This window comes from Mus caroli, unplaced genomic scaffold, assembly GCF_978045245.1.
Source record: "Mus caroli unplaced genomic scaffold, Mus_caroli_1 scaffold_11, whole genome shotgun sequence".
NCBI classification, from domain to species: Eukaryota; Metazoa; Chordata; class Mammalia; order Rodentia; family Muridae; genus Mus; species Mus caroli.
The window spans coordinates 6,442,663-6,458,461 of record NW_028227266.1 but is presented as its reverse complement, the minus strand read 5'-3'; the positions used below and the strand labels follow the sequence as shown (position 1 = coordinate 6,458,461).

The following is a 15,799-nucleotide window of genomic DNA, read 5'->3' as shown; positions in this document are numbered from 1 at the left end:
GTTCTGGTGATGGTGAGTGGTCTTGATTTCTGTTAGTAAGATTCTCATGTTTACCTTTCGCCGTCTGGTAATCTCTGGAGTTAGTTGATTTAGTTTCTCTGGTTAGAGCTTGTTCCTCACATGATTCTGTTAGCCTCTATCAGCAGACCTGGGAGACTAGATCTCTCCTCTGAGTTTCAGTGGTCAGAGCACTCTCTGTGGGCAAGCTATCCTCTTACAGGGAAGGTGCACAGATATCTGGCATTAGGACCTCCCTCCTGGCCAAAGATGAAGGCCCAAAACAGGACCTGTCCCGAAGCTGAGTTGCTTTTGCCTGTCCCAGAAGCTGTTAGCTTCTCTATTCTACAGTGTCACCTGTACAGAGTACTCTCAGAGGAGTCCTGGAACCAAGATGTCTGCAGCTGATGCTCAGGCCAAGCACTTCCGGCCCGGGCGGACCCTTATCCTCTGTCCGGGTAAGTGGCCGGATGTCGGCAATTTTCAAATTCATCTGGAATAACAAACAATCTAGGATAGCAAAAACTAGTCTTAATAATAAAAGAACCTCTGGTGGAATCACCATGCCTGACCTCAAGCAGTACTACAGAGCAATTGTGATAAAAACTGCATGGTACTGGTTCAGCGACAGACAGGTTGATCAATGGAATAGAATTGAAGACCCAGAAATAAATCCACACACCTATGGTCACTTGATCTTTGACAAGGGAACTAAAACCATCTACTGGAAAAAAGACAGCATTTTCAACTAATGTTGCTGGCACAACTGACAGGTATCCTGTAGAAGAATGCAAATTGATCCATTCTGTTCTCCTTGTACAAAGCTCAAGTCTAAGTGGATCAAAGACCTCCACCTAAAACCGGAGACACTGAAATTTATAGAGGAGAAAGTCAGAGAAAGCCTTAAAAATATGAGTATAGGTGAAAAATTCCTAAACAGAACAGCAAATGCTTGTGCTGTAAGATCAAGAATTGACAAATGGGACCTCATAGTATTGCAAAGCTTCTGTAAGGCAAAAGAAACTGTCAATAAGACAAAAAGGCCACCAACAGTTTGGAAAATGATTTTTACAAATCCTAAATCTGATAAAGGACTAATATCCAATATATACAAAGAGCTCAAGAAGCTGGACTCCAGAAATTCAAATAACCCCATTAAAAAATGTGGTACAGAATTAAACAAAGAATTCTCAACTGAGGAATACCAAATGACTGAGAAGCACCTGAAAAAAATGTTTAACATCCTTAATCATCAGGGAAATGCAAATCAAAAGAACCCTGAGATTCCACCTCACACCAGTCAGAATGGCTAAGATTAAAAATTCAGGTGACAGCAGATGCTGTGGAGAACATGGGAAAGAGGAACACTTCTCATTGCTGGTGGGATTGCAAGCTTGTACAACCAGTCTGGAAATCAGTCTGGCAGTTCCTCAGAAAATTGGACATAGTACTAGAGGAGGATCCAGTAATACCTCTCCTGGGCATATACCCAGAAGATGTTTCAACTGGTAATAAGGACACATGCTCCACTATGTTCATATCAGCCTTATTTATAATAGCCAGAAGCTGCAAAGAACCCAGATGTCCCTCAAAAGAGGAATGGATACAGAAAATGTGGCACATTTACAGAATGGAATAGTACTTAGCTATTAAAAACAATGAATTTATGAAATTCTTGGGCAAATGGATGTATCTGGAGGATATAATCCTTAGTGAGGTAACCCAATCACAAAAAAAGTCACTTGATATGCATTTACTGGTAAGTGGGTATTAGCCCAAAAACTTAGAGTACTCTAGGCACAATTTGCAAAACACAAGAAAATCAAGAAGAAGGAAATCCAAAGTGTGGGTACTTCATTCCTCCTTAGAATAGGGAACAAAATACCCATGGAAGGAGTTACAGAGACAATCTTTGGAGCTAAGACAAAAGGATGGACCATCCAGAGACTGCCCCACTCAGGATCCATGCCATAACCAGCTACCAAATGCAGACACTATTGCATATTCTAGCAACATTTTGCTGATAGGACTCTGATTTAGCTGTCTTTTATGAGGCTATGCCAATGCCTGGCAAATACAGAAGTGGATGCTCACAGTCATCTATAGGATGGAACACAGGGCCCCCATTAGAGGAGCTAGAGAAAGTACCCAAGGAGCTGAAGGTGTCTGTAACCCTATAGGAGGTACAATAATATGAACTAACCAGTACTCCCAGAGCTCATGTCTCTAGCTGCATATGTAGCAGAAGATGGCCTAGTTGGCCACCAATGGGAGGAAAGGCCCTTGGTCTTGCAAAGAGTATATGCCCCAGTACGCGGGAATACCAGTGCCAGGAAGCGGGAGTGGGTGGGTTGGGAAGCAGGGTGAGGAGAGTGTATAGGCAACTTTCTGGATAGCATTTGAAATGTAAATGAAGAACTATCTAATAATTTTTTTTAAAAAAACAAAAAAGTACACACATAATATAGACTCACTGATAAGTGGATATTATCCCAGAAGCTCAGAATACCCAAGATACAGTTTGCAAAACTCATGAAATTTAAGAATAAGGAAGACCAAAGTGTCTTCTCTCCTTCTTAGAATGGGGAACAAAATACCCATGGAAGGAGTTAGTGACAAAGTGTGGAGTAGAGACTGAAGGAATAACCATCCTCAACCTGCCCCACCTTGTGATCCATCCCATAAAAACCCACCAAACACAGACACTATTGCAGATGCCAACAAGCACTTTCTGACAGGAGCCTGATAAAGATGTCTCCTGAGAGGCTCTGCCAGTTCCTGACTAATACAGAAGTGGATGCTCACAGTCATCCATTAGATAGAGCACAGGATCCCCAGTGGAGGAGCTAGAGAAAGTACCCAAGGAGCTGAAAGGGTTTGCAGACCCTGGAAGGGAAAACAATATGAACTAACCAGCAACTCCACAGCTCCCTGGGACTAAACCAGCAATCAAAGAAAACACATGGAGGGACTCAAGGCTCTAGCTGCATATGTAGTAAAGGATGGCCTAGTTGGTCATCAATGGGAGGAGAGGCCCTTGGTCCTGTGAAAGTTCTATGCCCCAGTATAGGGGAATACCTAAGTCAGGAAGCAGGAGTGGGTGGGTTGGGGAGCAGGGTGAGAGGGGAGAGGATAGTGCATTTACAGAGGGGAAACTAGGAAAGGAGATATCATTTGAAATGTAAATAAAGAAAATATCTAATAAAAAAAGTCAAGACTGAGAAATGCAGATAGTTAAAAAATTTTAATTATAATCCAGGCAGGTTTTTTTTGTTTTGTTTTTGTTTAAGAAAAAAAAAAAATCCTAACCAGCTAGGCAATGGAGATTCATGTCGTTAGTCCCATCATTGAGAGGCTGAGACAGGTGGATTTCTGTGAGTTCAAGACCATCCTGGGCAACAGAATTAGGCAAAGACAGCCAGGGCTACACATAGAAACCCTGTCTTGAAAAACTAAAAATTATAAAGAAAAAAGAATAACCAGAGAAGCAGATATTCTTATATTCAGAAGACAAGTGGAATAATGGGACACAATGGCTGGGACTCAATGCAGATCTTTCTCATGTCACAAGATGCTGTCAGTCTGTCTCCTTGCCAACTATGTGCACCACTGAAAAGAACAAAAGCTACTTCTAACTCTTTAGGGAATACCATTGGTGTTTGGTGTTAGTTTGGGAACTTTTGGGGAACTCTAATTTTTAATCTTTGTACAAAGTTATTTGGTAATTATTAATTGGAATATTTGTTTAAAGTAGACTTTAATTCTATTAGAAAAATAATTTGAAATGTCCCTCCAAAATCACCTTCTGTATAACTGATCCCCTCCCTCTCCACTCTCCTGAATGTTTGATTCATACCAGCTACTGGGATAACCATTCAGCTTCTTAATTACAAAGACTTCCCATGGTCCCTACCAAAGCTGTATTATTTAATGAGCCATGTAAATACTTACTCTAAGAGAAATTGGAGACTTTCAAGAAGAAAAAAAATGTTGTTAAATGATCATTTTCTTTTGTTTAGTTTTTAATTAAGCTGTGGTGGTAAAGTGTAACATGGTATTAAAACTGCTATTTACCAAAAACCTATAGTGGTCTCGCCTGTTTATACTAAGGCAACACCGTCTACTTAGGTCATTCCAGATACTTATAGGGATGATCCCAATGGATAAGAAAAGAGAAGAATAGCTCATATTCCAATGTGCCAGATCAAACCTGAAACAGCTAAGTACTTGTAACATGTGTATAAAATCTCAACTAGATCATCTGTCCATGCAGAGTAATTGCTCAAATAAATGTAGGAGCATGGGAGTTTAACTGTTCAGCAAAAGTAGAAACTTGATCCGAGGAGTTAAAATGTTCATGACATTTATCAGTAGCTGATTGAGAGAGAAAACTGCCTGGATGCTTAATTCTAAATCAGGTTCTCACTAATTACACTGAAAATAATATATTTGATTTTTTGAAATATGTATTTCTCTGAAAGCATTTATGAGATTTGAACTTTACAAGTTTCATGCTTTTAACAAGAATTAGAGAATCTTCATACCAGAAAAGCTCTGGGACATTATGTCAAATGTTTTATGTCATAATGTATTATAAACAAAGGGATATAATTAAAATCAGCAAGTTCTAGCATGATACAGCAGAGATAATGACTGTGTGTCATCAACTTACACAAGGAAATGCACGGCCATACAAGCCATCATATCTGCATAGTATTAAGAAATGTAAGCTTAGCGGACTTAGATTCCAATAGCAAAGCACTGTCCTAGGCTACAGCTCTTCAGACCTACCTGTTCTGTCTAGTCTATCTAATAGGCTTTTCAAAATCCACACATATGCATTATCAAAACACTGTTGGTCATCTGCCTCTTCTGGTGCTACATATGTCTCATTAAAAATGAAGAGTGTGAAGCAGATCTTAGTTCTTAGTTCTTCCCACTGATTATTTGACAATAGGTTAACTCGTCAGTTGAGAAGCTTGATTGCTAAGTATAGCTTGCCAAACATAAGTGATTTATGGGACAATTTAACCTAGAAACTACTCTTACATCAATGTGTTAATTTAGAAAAAGTTTTATTTTGCTTTCACAATCAGTGAAAACCTCAAGTTTTCACCCTTTTTTTTTGTCTTCCAATAATTGATTTTTTAAAAATTCACTTTATATCCCTATTACAGCCCCACCTCCTCCCAATCCTGCCCATACAAATCCCTCTCCCACTGCCCTCAGAGAAGGGGAAGCCTCCCTTGGGTACCATCTCACACCTAAGGTCCCCAACAGGACTAGATACACCCTCTTCCACTGGTGTGAAACCAGGCTGTCCAGGTATAGGGAAAGGTATCCAATGGCAGGCAACAGAATTAGAGATAGTCCCCACTCTACTTGTTAGGGGACCCACATTAAGATCAAGCTGCATATCTGCTACAAATATGTAGAGGGCCTAGGTCCAGTCCCTGCATGCTCCCTGGTTGGTGGCTCAGGCTCTGTGGGCCTCCATGGTCTCAGGTTAGTTAGTCTTGAGTTGGGGCAGTCATTGGTTGGTTGTTCTCCCTGTCTCTGCTCCATCTTTATCTCTGAACATCTTCTAGAAAAGACATGTTTTAGGTTGAAGGTTTTGTAGATGGATTGAAATCTCCCTTCCTCCTCTGGAAGTCCTGGCTACTTCAGTCTCTATTTCCCCCTCTGATAGTTTGAGTCACCCCCATAAACTCCCTGTAACCTCCCCTGTTCCAGGCCTCCAGCTAATCATCAGAAATGCCTTTCCATTTCCATTCCCCCACTTATGATCACCATCCCCATTCCCTTCCTACCCCTTCTCATCCCCAGTTCCCTCTCTCCATCAACCTCTGGTAACTATTTAGTTTCTCTTGAAATTCCCACATTCTCCCTTCAAACCTCCTTATTACCTAGTTTTTTGGGGTCTGTGGATTGTAGCATGATTATCTTGCACTTTATGGCTAATGTCCACTTATAAATGCATATATACCATACAAGTCTTTCTACCTTTGTTTTACCTCACTCAGGATGATATTCTCAAGTTCCATCCATTTACCTGAAAATTTCATGATGTCTTTGTTTTAGCTGAGCTTTAAATTGTGTGGATGTAACACATTTTCTTCATCCATTTTTCAGCTGAAGGACACTTATTTTGTTTCCAGCTTCTGACTATTACAGAGAAAACTGCTATTAACATTCCCATATAATGGAGCATCTTTTGGGTGTACAACCAGGAATGGTATAGCTGGGCTGAGGTAGAACTATTCCCCTTTACGTTTATTTAATTTTACATGCATATCTGTGATCCACTTTTCTGTCTAGTGCTTGGGGAGGCCAGAAGAGGACAATAGATTTCCTCTAATGCACATGAATTTATTATTTTTGGGAGTTTGCCATGATAGTGCCAAGCCATGTCTCTAGCCTCATTACTAGAAGCAATACCTGTTGATTTTTAAACATATTTTTACTCAGAAAGTTAAAATTTATGAAAAACTTAAATGTTTTCTAAAAACTAAAACATGACTGGGCTACACAGCGCTCCTTTCAGATTTTCAAGGCATTCGACTTTATAGTTCTTTGTACTCAATTCTACACCTAAGATTTCAGTGGACTTCAAGAGAGACTCACTTTGGAACTAATAGCTCATTGGACAGCTCTTGCCCAAAGGCTCTGATCAGCCCTTCATTTCAAGGACTGAACAAAACAGAGAGAGATCTTCCCATGCTGAGACTTTGCATGGAAATATGAGTTCTTAGTGACTTTTTTCCAAAGAAGAGAATTCAAACATCTAAGTTCCAGATATAAACTTAGATTAATTATGTAGACAATAACTTACCCTAAAAATATTAAAACAGTGTTATTCAGTTGTTTTGTTATTTTGCTACATATAGTTAGGGATAAATGTTAAGTGTGTACTTAGTGTATATGTATTCACTTTCTATTTTCTTTCCTTTTTTCCAGTTTTTTTTTTTTTTTTTTTTGAGACAGGGTTTCTCTGTGTAGCCCTGGCTGTCCTGGAACTCACTCTGTAGAACAGGCTCTGATCTCGAACTCAGAAATCCACCTGCCTCTGCTTCTAAAGTGCTGGGATTAAAAGCATGCACCACCACTGCCTGGCTCTTTCTTTTTTCTTAAATTATTTTATATATTATCCAAATGTTGTTCCCCTTCAGGGTCCCCCTCTCAGAATTCTTCATCCCATTCTTTGCCTTTGAGAGGGTGGTCCCTGACCCACTGACCTATTCATGCCTCACACCTGGCCACATAATCTCACCTCATACCACCCCCCCAACATCTCTCTTTCCTGGAGCATCTAGTCTCTATAGGATTAAACACATCTTATCCCATTGAGGCTAGACAAGGCAGTCCTCTACAACATATGTGCTGGAGGCCATGAATCAGGCCATGTATGCTCTTTGGTTCGTGGCTTAGTCTCTGGGAGCTTCTAGGGGTCTGGGTTATTTTATACTGTTAGCCTTATGGGTTTGCCAACCCCTTCAGCTTCTTCAATCCTTCCCCTATCTCTACCACAGGGGTCTCTGAGCTCAGTCCAAAGGTTGGCTATACCTACATCTGTCTCAGTCAGCTGCTGGTAGAGCTCCTCAGGGGAAAGCCATGCTAGGCACATGTCTGCAAGCACAACATGGCATCAGTAATGGTAATGGTGTATTTACTTTCTAATTAAATAAATGTCTTAAAAGAAATCACAATGCTTGGTTATTAACAAGCTGTATGAAATTTACTATTGATTTAAGTAGGCATTAACTGATGGTCATGATACGCAGAATTCTGAAATTAACCAGAAACAGGACATGTGATTATATTGGTTTCCTTTCTACTGTTGTGATAAAAAATCATAAGCAAAATCAACTTAGAGAGGAAAGGGTTTATCTCGATTTATACTTGCAGTCAAAGATGTATGGAAATTAAAAATTAAAACAGAAAACATGGAGAATGCTACTCACTAGATTTCTCCCTTGATTTGCTCAACTTGCTTACTTTTATTTTATTTTTGTTAATTCAATTTTTACTATATATTTTCTTTTTTATTTTACTTTATTAGATATTTTCTTTATCTCCATGTCAAATGCTATCCCAAAAGTATATACCCCTGCCCTGCTCCCTTACCCACCCACTCCAATTCTTGGCCCTAGCATTCCCCTGTACTGGGGCATATAAATTTTACTGACTAGGCCATCTTCTGCTACATATGCAGCTAGCGAGACGAGCTCTGGGGATACTGGTTAGTTCATATTGTTGTTCCACCTATAGGGCTGCAGAACCTGTCAGCTCCTTGGTACTTTATCTAGCTCCTCCATTGGCGGCACTATGTTCCATCCTATAGATGACTGTTGAGCATCGACTTCTATATTTGCCAGGCACTGGCATAGCCTCCTAAGAGAAACCTATATCAGGGTTCCGTCAGCAAAATCTTGAAGGCATATGCAATAGTGTCTGCATTGGTGGCTGATTATGGGATGGATCTTCTGGTCTTCATTCTTCTTGATTTTCTTGTGTTTTGAAATTGTATCTATGGTACTCTAAGTTTTTGGGCAAATACCCACTTACCAGTGAATGCATATCAAGTGACTTCTTTTGTGATTGAGTTACCTCACTAAGGAAGATATCCTCCAGATACAATGGAGGAGCGTTCCTTGTTCTCCACATCCTCATCAAGCATCTGCTGTCACCTGAATTTTTGATCTGAGTCATTCTAACTAGTGTGAGGTGGTATCTCAGGGTTGTTTTGATTTGCATTTCCCTGATGATTAAGGATGTTAAACATTTTTTCAGGTGCTTCTCAGCCATTCGGTATTCCTTAGTTGAGAATTCTTTGTTTAGCTCTGTACCACATTTTTAAATGGGGTTATTTGAATTTTTGGAGTCCAGCTTCTTGAGCTCTTTGTATATATTGGATATTAGTCCCCTATCAGATTTAGGATTTGTAAAAATCATTTCCCAATCTGTTGGTGGCCTTTTGTCTTATTGACAGTGTCTTTTGCCTTATAGAAGCTTTGCAATACTATGAGGTCCCATTTGTCAATTCTTGATCTTACAGCACAAGCAACTGCTGTTCTGTTTAGGTATTTTTCCCCTGTGCCCATATCTTTGAGGCTTTTACACGCATTCTCCTCTATAAATTACAGTATCTCTGGTTTTATGTGGAGGTCTTTGCTCCACTTAGACGTGAGTTTTGCACAAGGAGATAAGAATGAGTCAATTTGCATTCTTCTACATGATAACCGCCAGTTGTGCCAGCACCATTTGTTGAAAATGCTGTCATTTTTCCACTGGATGGTTTTAGCTCCCTTGTCAAAGATCAAGTGACCATAGGTGTGTGGGTTCATTTCTGGGTCTTCAATTCTATTCCATTGATGTACCTGTCTGTCGCTGTACTAGTACCATGCAGTTTTTATCAATATTGCTCAGTAGTTCAGCTTAAGGTCAGGCATGGTGATTCCACCAGAGGTTCTTTTATTGTTGAGAATAATTTTTGCAATCATAGGTTATTTATTATTCCAGATGAATTTGCAAATTGACTTTTCTAACTCAGTGAAGAATTGAGTTGGAATTCTGATGGGGATTGCATTGAATCTGTAGATTGCTTTCAGCAGGATAGCCATTTTGACTATATTAATCCTGCAAATCCATGAGCATGAGACTTCTTTTCATCTTCTGAGATCTTCTACAATTTTGTTCTTCAGAGATTAGAAGTTCTTATCATACAGATCTTTCACTTCCTTAGTTAGAGTCACACGAAGGTATTTTATATTATGTGTAACTATTGTGAAGCATGTTGTTTCCCTAATTTCTTTCTCAGCCAATTTATCCTTTGTGTAGAAAAAGGCCACTGATTTGTTTGAGTAAAGTTTATATCCAGCTAGTGCACTGAAGCTGTTTATCAGGTTTAGAAATTCTGTGGTGGAATTTTTAAGGTCACTTATATATACTATCATATCATCTGCACATAGTGATATTTTGACTGTTTCCTTTCTAAATTGTATCCCCTTGATCTCCTTTTGTTGTTGAAATGCTCTGGCTACAAATTTAAGTACTTTATTGAATAGGTAGGGAGAAAGTGGGCAGCCTTGTCTAGTCCCTGATTTTAGTGGGATTGATTCAAGTTTCTCTCCATTTATTTTGATGTTGGCTACTGGTTTGCTGTATATTGCTTTTATTATGTTTAGGTATGGGCCTTGAATTCCTGATCTTTCCAAGACTTTTATCATGAATGGGTGTTGGATTTTGTCAAATGCTTTCTCAGCATCTAACTAGATGATCATGTGTTTTTGGTCTTTGAGTTTGTTTATATTGTTGATTATGTTGATAGATTTCCATATATTAGACCATCCCTGCATCGCTGGGATGAAGCCTACTTGGTCATGATGAATGATTGTTTTGATGTGTTCTTGGGTTCCGTTTGCAAGGACTCAACTGAATATTTTTTGCATTGATATTCATAAGGGAAGATGGTCTGAAGTTCTCTTTCTTTGTTTGATCTTTGTGTGGTGTAGGTATCACAGTAATTGTGGCTTCATTGAATGAGTTGGGTAGAGTACCTTCTGTTTCTATTTTGTGGAATAGTTTGAGGAGAGTTGGAATTAGGTCTTCTTTGAAGGTCTTATAGAAGTCTGCTCTAAACCCATGTGGTCAGGTGCTTTTTTTTGGATGGGAGACAATTGATGACTGCTTCTATTTCTTTAGGGTAATTGGGACTGTTTATATCATTAATCTGATCCTGATGTACTTTGGTACCTGTTATCTGTCTAGGAAGTTGTCCATTTTATCCAGGTTTCCTAGTTTTATTGAGTATAGCCTTTTGTAGTAGGGTCTAATGTTGTTTTGGATTTCCTCAGGTTCTGTTGTTATGTCTCCTTTTTCATTTCTGATTTTTGTTAATTAGGATATTGTCCCTGTGCCCTCTAGTTAGTCTGGCTAAGGGATTATCTTTCTTCTTGATTTTCTCAAAGAACCAGCTACTGGTTTGGTTGACTCTTTGAATAGTTCTTTTTGTTTCCACTTGGTTGATTTCAGCCCCGAGTTTGATTATTTCCTGCCTTCTACTCCTCTTGGGTGAATTTGCTTCCTTTAGTTCTAGAGCTTCTAGGTGTGCTGTCAGGCTGTTTGTGTATGCTCTCTGTAGTTTCTTTTTGGAGGAACTCAGGGCTATGAGTTTTCCTCTTAGGACTGCCTTCAATGTGTCCCATAAGTTTGGTTATGTTGTGGCTTCATTTTCATTAAACTCTAAATAGTCTTTAATTTCTCTCTTTATTTCATCCTTGACCAAGGAATCATTGAGTAGAGTGTTGTTCAGTTTCCGCATGAATATTGGCTTTCTATTTTTTATGTTGTTATTGAAGAACAGCCTTAGTCTGTGGTGATCAGATAGGATACATGGGATAATTTCAATATTTTTGTATCTGTGGAAGCCTGTTTTGTGACGAATTATATGGTCAATTTTGGAGGAGGTACCATGTAGTCCTGAGAAGAAGATATATACTTTTGTTTTAGGATAAAATGTTTATAGATATCTATTAAATCCATTTGTTTCATAACTTCTGTTAGTGTCCATGTGTCTCTGTTTAGTTTCTGTTTCCAGTATCTTTCTATTGCTGAGAGTGGTGTGTTGAAGTCTCCCACTATTATTGTGTGAGGTGCATTGTGTGCTTTAAGATTTACTAAAGTCTCTTTAATGACTGTGGATGCCCCTGTATTTGAAGTATAGACATTCGGAATTGAGAGTTCATCTTGGTAGATTTTATCTTTGATGAGTATGAAGTGCTCCTCCTTGTCTTTTTTGATAACTTTGGGTTGGAAGTCAATTTTATTCGATATTAGAATGGCTACTCCAGCATGTTTATTCGGATCATTTGCTTGGAAAATTGTTTTCCAGCCTTTCACTCTGAGATAGTATCTGTCTTTTTCCCTGAGTTTGGTTTCCTGTAAGCAGTATAATGATGGGTTCAGTTTGTGTAGCCAGTCTATTATTAGTCTATGTCTTTTTATTGGGGAATTGAGTCCATTGATGTTAAGAAAAATTAAAGAAAACTAATTGTTGCTTCCTGTTATTTTTGTTGTTAAAATTGGGATTCTGTTCTTGTAGCTTTCTTCTTTTTATGTTTGTTGAAGGATTACTTTCTTCCTTTTTCTACAGTGTAGTTTCTGTCCTGTGTTGATGTTTTCCCTGTATTATCCTTTGAAGGGCTGGATTCGTGGACAGATATTGTGTGAATTTGGTTTTATCATGGAATACTTTGGTTTCTCCATCTATGGTAATTGAGAGTTTTGCTGGGTATAGTAGCCTGAGCTGGCATTTGTGTTCTCTTTGGGTCTGCATAACATCTGTCCAGGATCTTCTGGCTTTCATAGTCTCTGGTGAGAAGTCTGGTATAATTCTGATAGCCCTGCCTTTATTTGTTACTTGACCTTTTTCCCTTACTGCTTTTAACATTCTATCTTTATTTAATGCATTTGTTGTTCTGATTATTAGGTGTTGGGAGGAATTTCTTTTCTGGTCCAGTCATTTTGGAGTTCTGTAGGCTTCTTGTATGTTCATGGGCATCTCTTTCTTTAGGTTTGGGATGTTTTCTTCCATGATTTTGTTGAAGATATTTGCTCTCCCTTTAAGTTGAAATTCTTCATTTGCATCTATTCCTATTATCTGTAGGTTTGGTCTTTTCATTGTGTCCTGGATTTCCTGGATGTTTTGAGTTTGAATCTTTTTGTATTCTGCATTTTCTTTGATTGTTGTGCCCATATTCTCTATGGAATCTTCTGCACCTGAGAGTCTCTCTTCAATCTCTTGTATTCTGTTGCTGATGCTTGCATCTTTGGCTCCTGATTTCTTTCCTAGGGTTTCTATCTCCAGGGTTGTCTTACTTTGGATTTTCTTTTTGTTTCTACTTCTCTTTTTAGGTCTTGGATGGTTTTGTTCAATTCCATCTCCTGTTTGGTTGTGTTTTCCTGTATTTCTTTAAGGACTTCTACTTGTTGAGCAGTGTTCTCCTGTATTTCTTTAAGTGAGTTATTCGTGCCCTTCTTAAAGTCCTCTACCAGCATCATGAGATATAATTTTAAATCTGAGTCTTGCTTTTCAGGTGTGTTAGGGTATAGAGGACTGGCTAAGTGGGAGTGCTGGGTTCTTATTATGGTGAGCTGTCTTAGTTTCTGTTAGTAAGATTCTTAAGTTTGCCTTTCGCCATCTGGTAATCTCTGGCGTTAGTTGTTATAGTTGTCTCTGGTTGGAGCTTGTTCCTCCTGTGATTCTGATATCTTCTATCAGCAGTCCTGGGTTTCCAGCTCTCTCCTGAGTCTCAGTGGTCAGAGTCCACTCTACAGGCAAGCTCTCCTCTTGCAGGCAAGCTGCAGACCTGCCTCCTGGCTGAAGATGAAGGCCTGAAACAGGGTCTGTCCCAGAAGATGTGCTGCCTCTGCAGTCTGGAAGCACCTTCACAGTCTGCACCTTCACAGACTGGTTTCAGAGGGACCTGAGACATAAGATGGCTCTCTCTCACCTGCTCTGGAGGTCGGAGCCCTCCCAGCCAGCCACCTCTCCTCTGGCAGGGAAAGGTGCCCAGATGTCTGAAGCCAAAACAGGGTCTGTCCCAGAAGCTGTTGCTTCTGCCTGTCCCATAAGCTGTTTCACTTCTGCAGTCTGCTTGCTCACCCTCCGCAGTCTGTGAGCTGACCTGCGCAGACTGGTCCCTGAGGGACCTGGGACACAAGATGGCCCCCTCACCTGCTCAGGCAGTCAGAGCCCTCCGGGAGTGGGAGGGGAATACCTCTCCTCTTGTGGGGCTAGATATTTTCTTCATTTACATTTCAAATACTATCCTGAAAGTCCCCTATAACTCCTCCACCCCCACTCCCCTACCTACCCACTCCCACTTCTTGGCTCTGGTGTTCCCCTGTATTGGGGCATATAAATTTTTCAAGACCAAGGGGCTTCTCTTCCCAATGATGGCTGACTAGGCCATCTTCTGCTACATATGCAGCTAGAGACGTGAGCTCCGGGGGTTCTGGTTAGTTCATATTGTTGTTCCACCTATAGGACTGCAGACCCCCTTCAGCTCCTTGAGTACTTTCTTTAGCTTCTCCATTGGGGGTCCTGTGTTCCACCCAATAGATGACAATGAGCATCCACTTCTGTATTTGCCAGGCACTGGCATAGCCTTACAAGAGACAACTATAACAGGGTCCTTTCAGCAAAATCTTGCTAGCATATGCAATAGTGTCTGCATGCTTTCTTAGACAAGCCAGCACAACCTTCCAGGATTGGCACACACTCAGTGGGCTGCCTCTCCCCCATATCAATCAGTATTCAACCCCACAGACTTGGCTACAGGCCAGCCTGATGGAGGCATTTTCTCAATTGCATATCTGCTTCTTGGATAACTCTAGCTTGAATGGAGGAGACATGAATTTAACTAGCATAGGAATGCATGTATTGTCTTTACAAGTACCCCTACTGTTAGCTTTACATACACTGTTGCCCAGAAAATAAACAAATTTAACATCACAGTCAATGTCACACAGACTGTCTTAGGAAACATGCTGCAGCACATGGATGTGTCTCAGGTTTCTAGAGTAGCAAGAATTAAAATCCCCAATGATGTGTGTGCCCACTGAGGAGCACACCAGTCTCTGACATGATCACAAAAATTATCCTGTCAAAATTCAGTGAATCTCAGAAAGAAAAATAATCTTTAAAAAGGAATTGTAAGAAGAATGATTAGGAGGGGTAGGCCTCAAACCAGAGTCCATGGGATTATTGCAATCAGAATGAACCATATGCATGCATGAAACTGTAGAAGAAAAATTCAAAACAAGCTTTTAAATATGTACGTTAATAAGTGATTTCCTTGATTTCATATTAACTAGGACATATTAACTATTGTCTGAATACTTTTTCTCTTCTTCATTGAACCCGTGTACTCTCTTATAACAAGGTAAAAGCAAATTGCAGATACTTCTGATGGAATTCACATCAATGAACTTGATAGATGAATAACCTGCAGAATGCATGTGGCTGTCAAAGAAATTCATGCACAGCTGCTAACCTTTGTATAGTCTGGTAGTAATAATGTTAGCAAGTATTTGAACAAGAGAAGAATTATGTCTTAGGAGAAATCCAAGGCCAATCAGCCCAAGCCTGGTTGCACAAAAGTTATTGATTTTAGTGTAGATCCTTATATATCCACAGGCTTTTCTTACCTACTTTCCTGGTCCAAGAATTCTGTATTTTATCTTTCTAGTACTACAATATATTGGGCTTCAGGTTTTTCATAGTATATAAAATGTTGTATAAAAAATCTACACTAGTAATTAACAGCTTTTCATTCCAAAGTAACGTATAGTAGTAGATTTAGTGTTTATGTGAATATCAATATTATCTTAAGTACATGCTGGGATACAAAGGCAAGACTGAAGTATAAAATTGCCAATGCAGGTACAGAGCCTGGAAATTATTTCTTTTAATAGTTTTCTTCATTTAACTGCCCTTCATTTGAACATATTTTCATTCAGCTGTAGATTTTGTAGTTTGGTGCAGTGAAGGGGAAGTTTATTTCTCTGACAGGTTTATTCTTTTAATCACTATTTATTTATAGACCTTGCACCAAGTGAGTCTGTATTTGCAGTGGCAGAAAGATTGATATTGACAGTTGCTTCTTCATTTAAGTGCATCCTCTTAAGTATTGTGGGTATGCCTTCCTTACACTGGAGCTTCCTGAAATAATGCTGCTATGGACCTGGAGAATTTTCCAGAACCTTAGCAGATGCAAGGATTATAAGAAGAAATAAAACA

At 39.5% G+C, this 15,799-nt stretch overlaps 1 protein-coding gene across 5 annotated transcripts in view; it reads left to right on the top strand.

Moving 5' to 3' along the window:
• The window catches only part of Cntn5 (contactin 5), a 1,232,986-nt gene that overhangs the window by 1,171,320 nt on the left and 45,867 nt on the right, over positions 1–15,799 (top strand). The window lies entirely within an intron of this gene.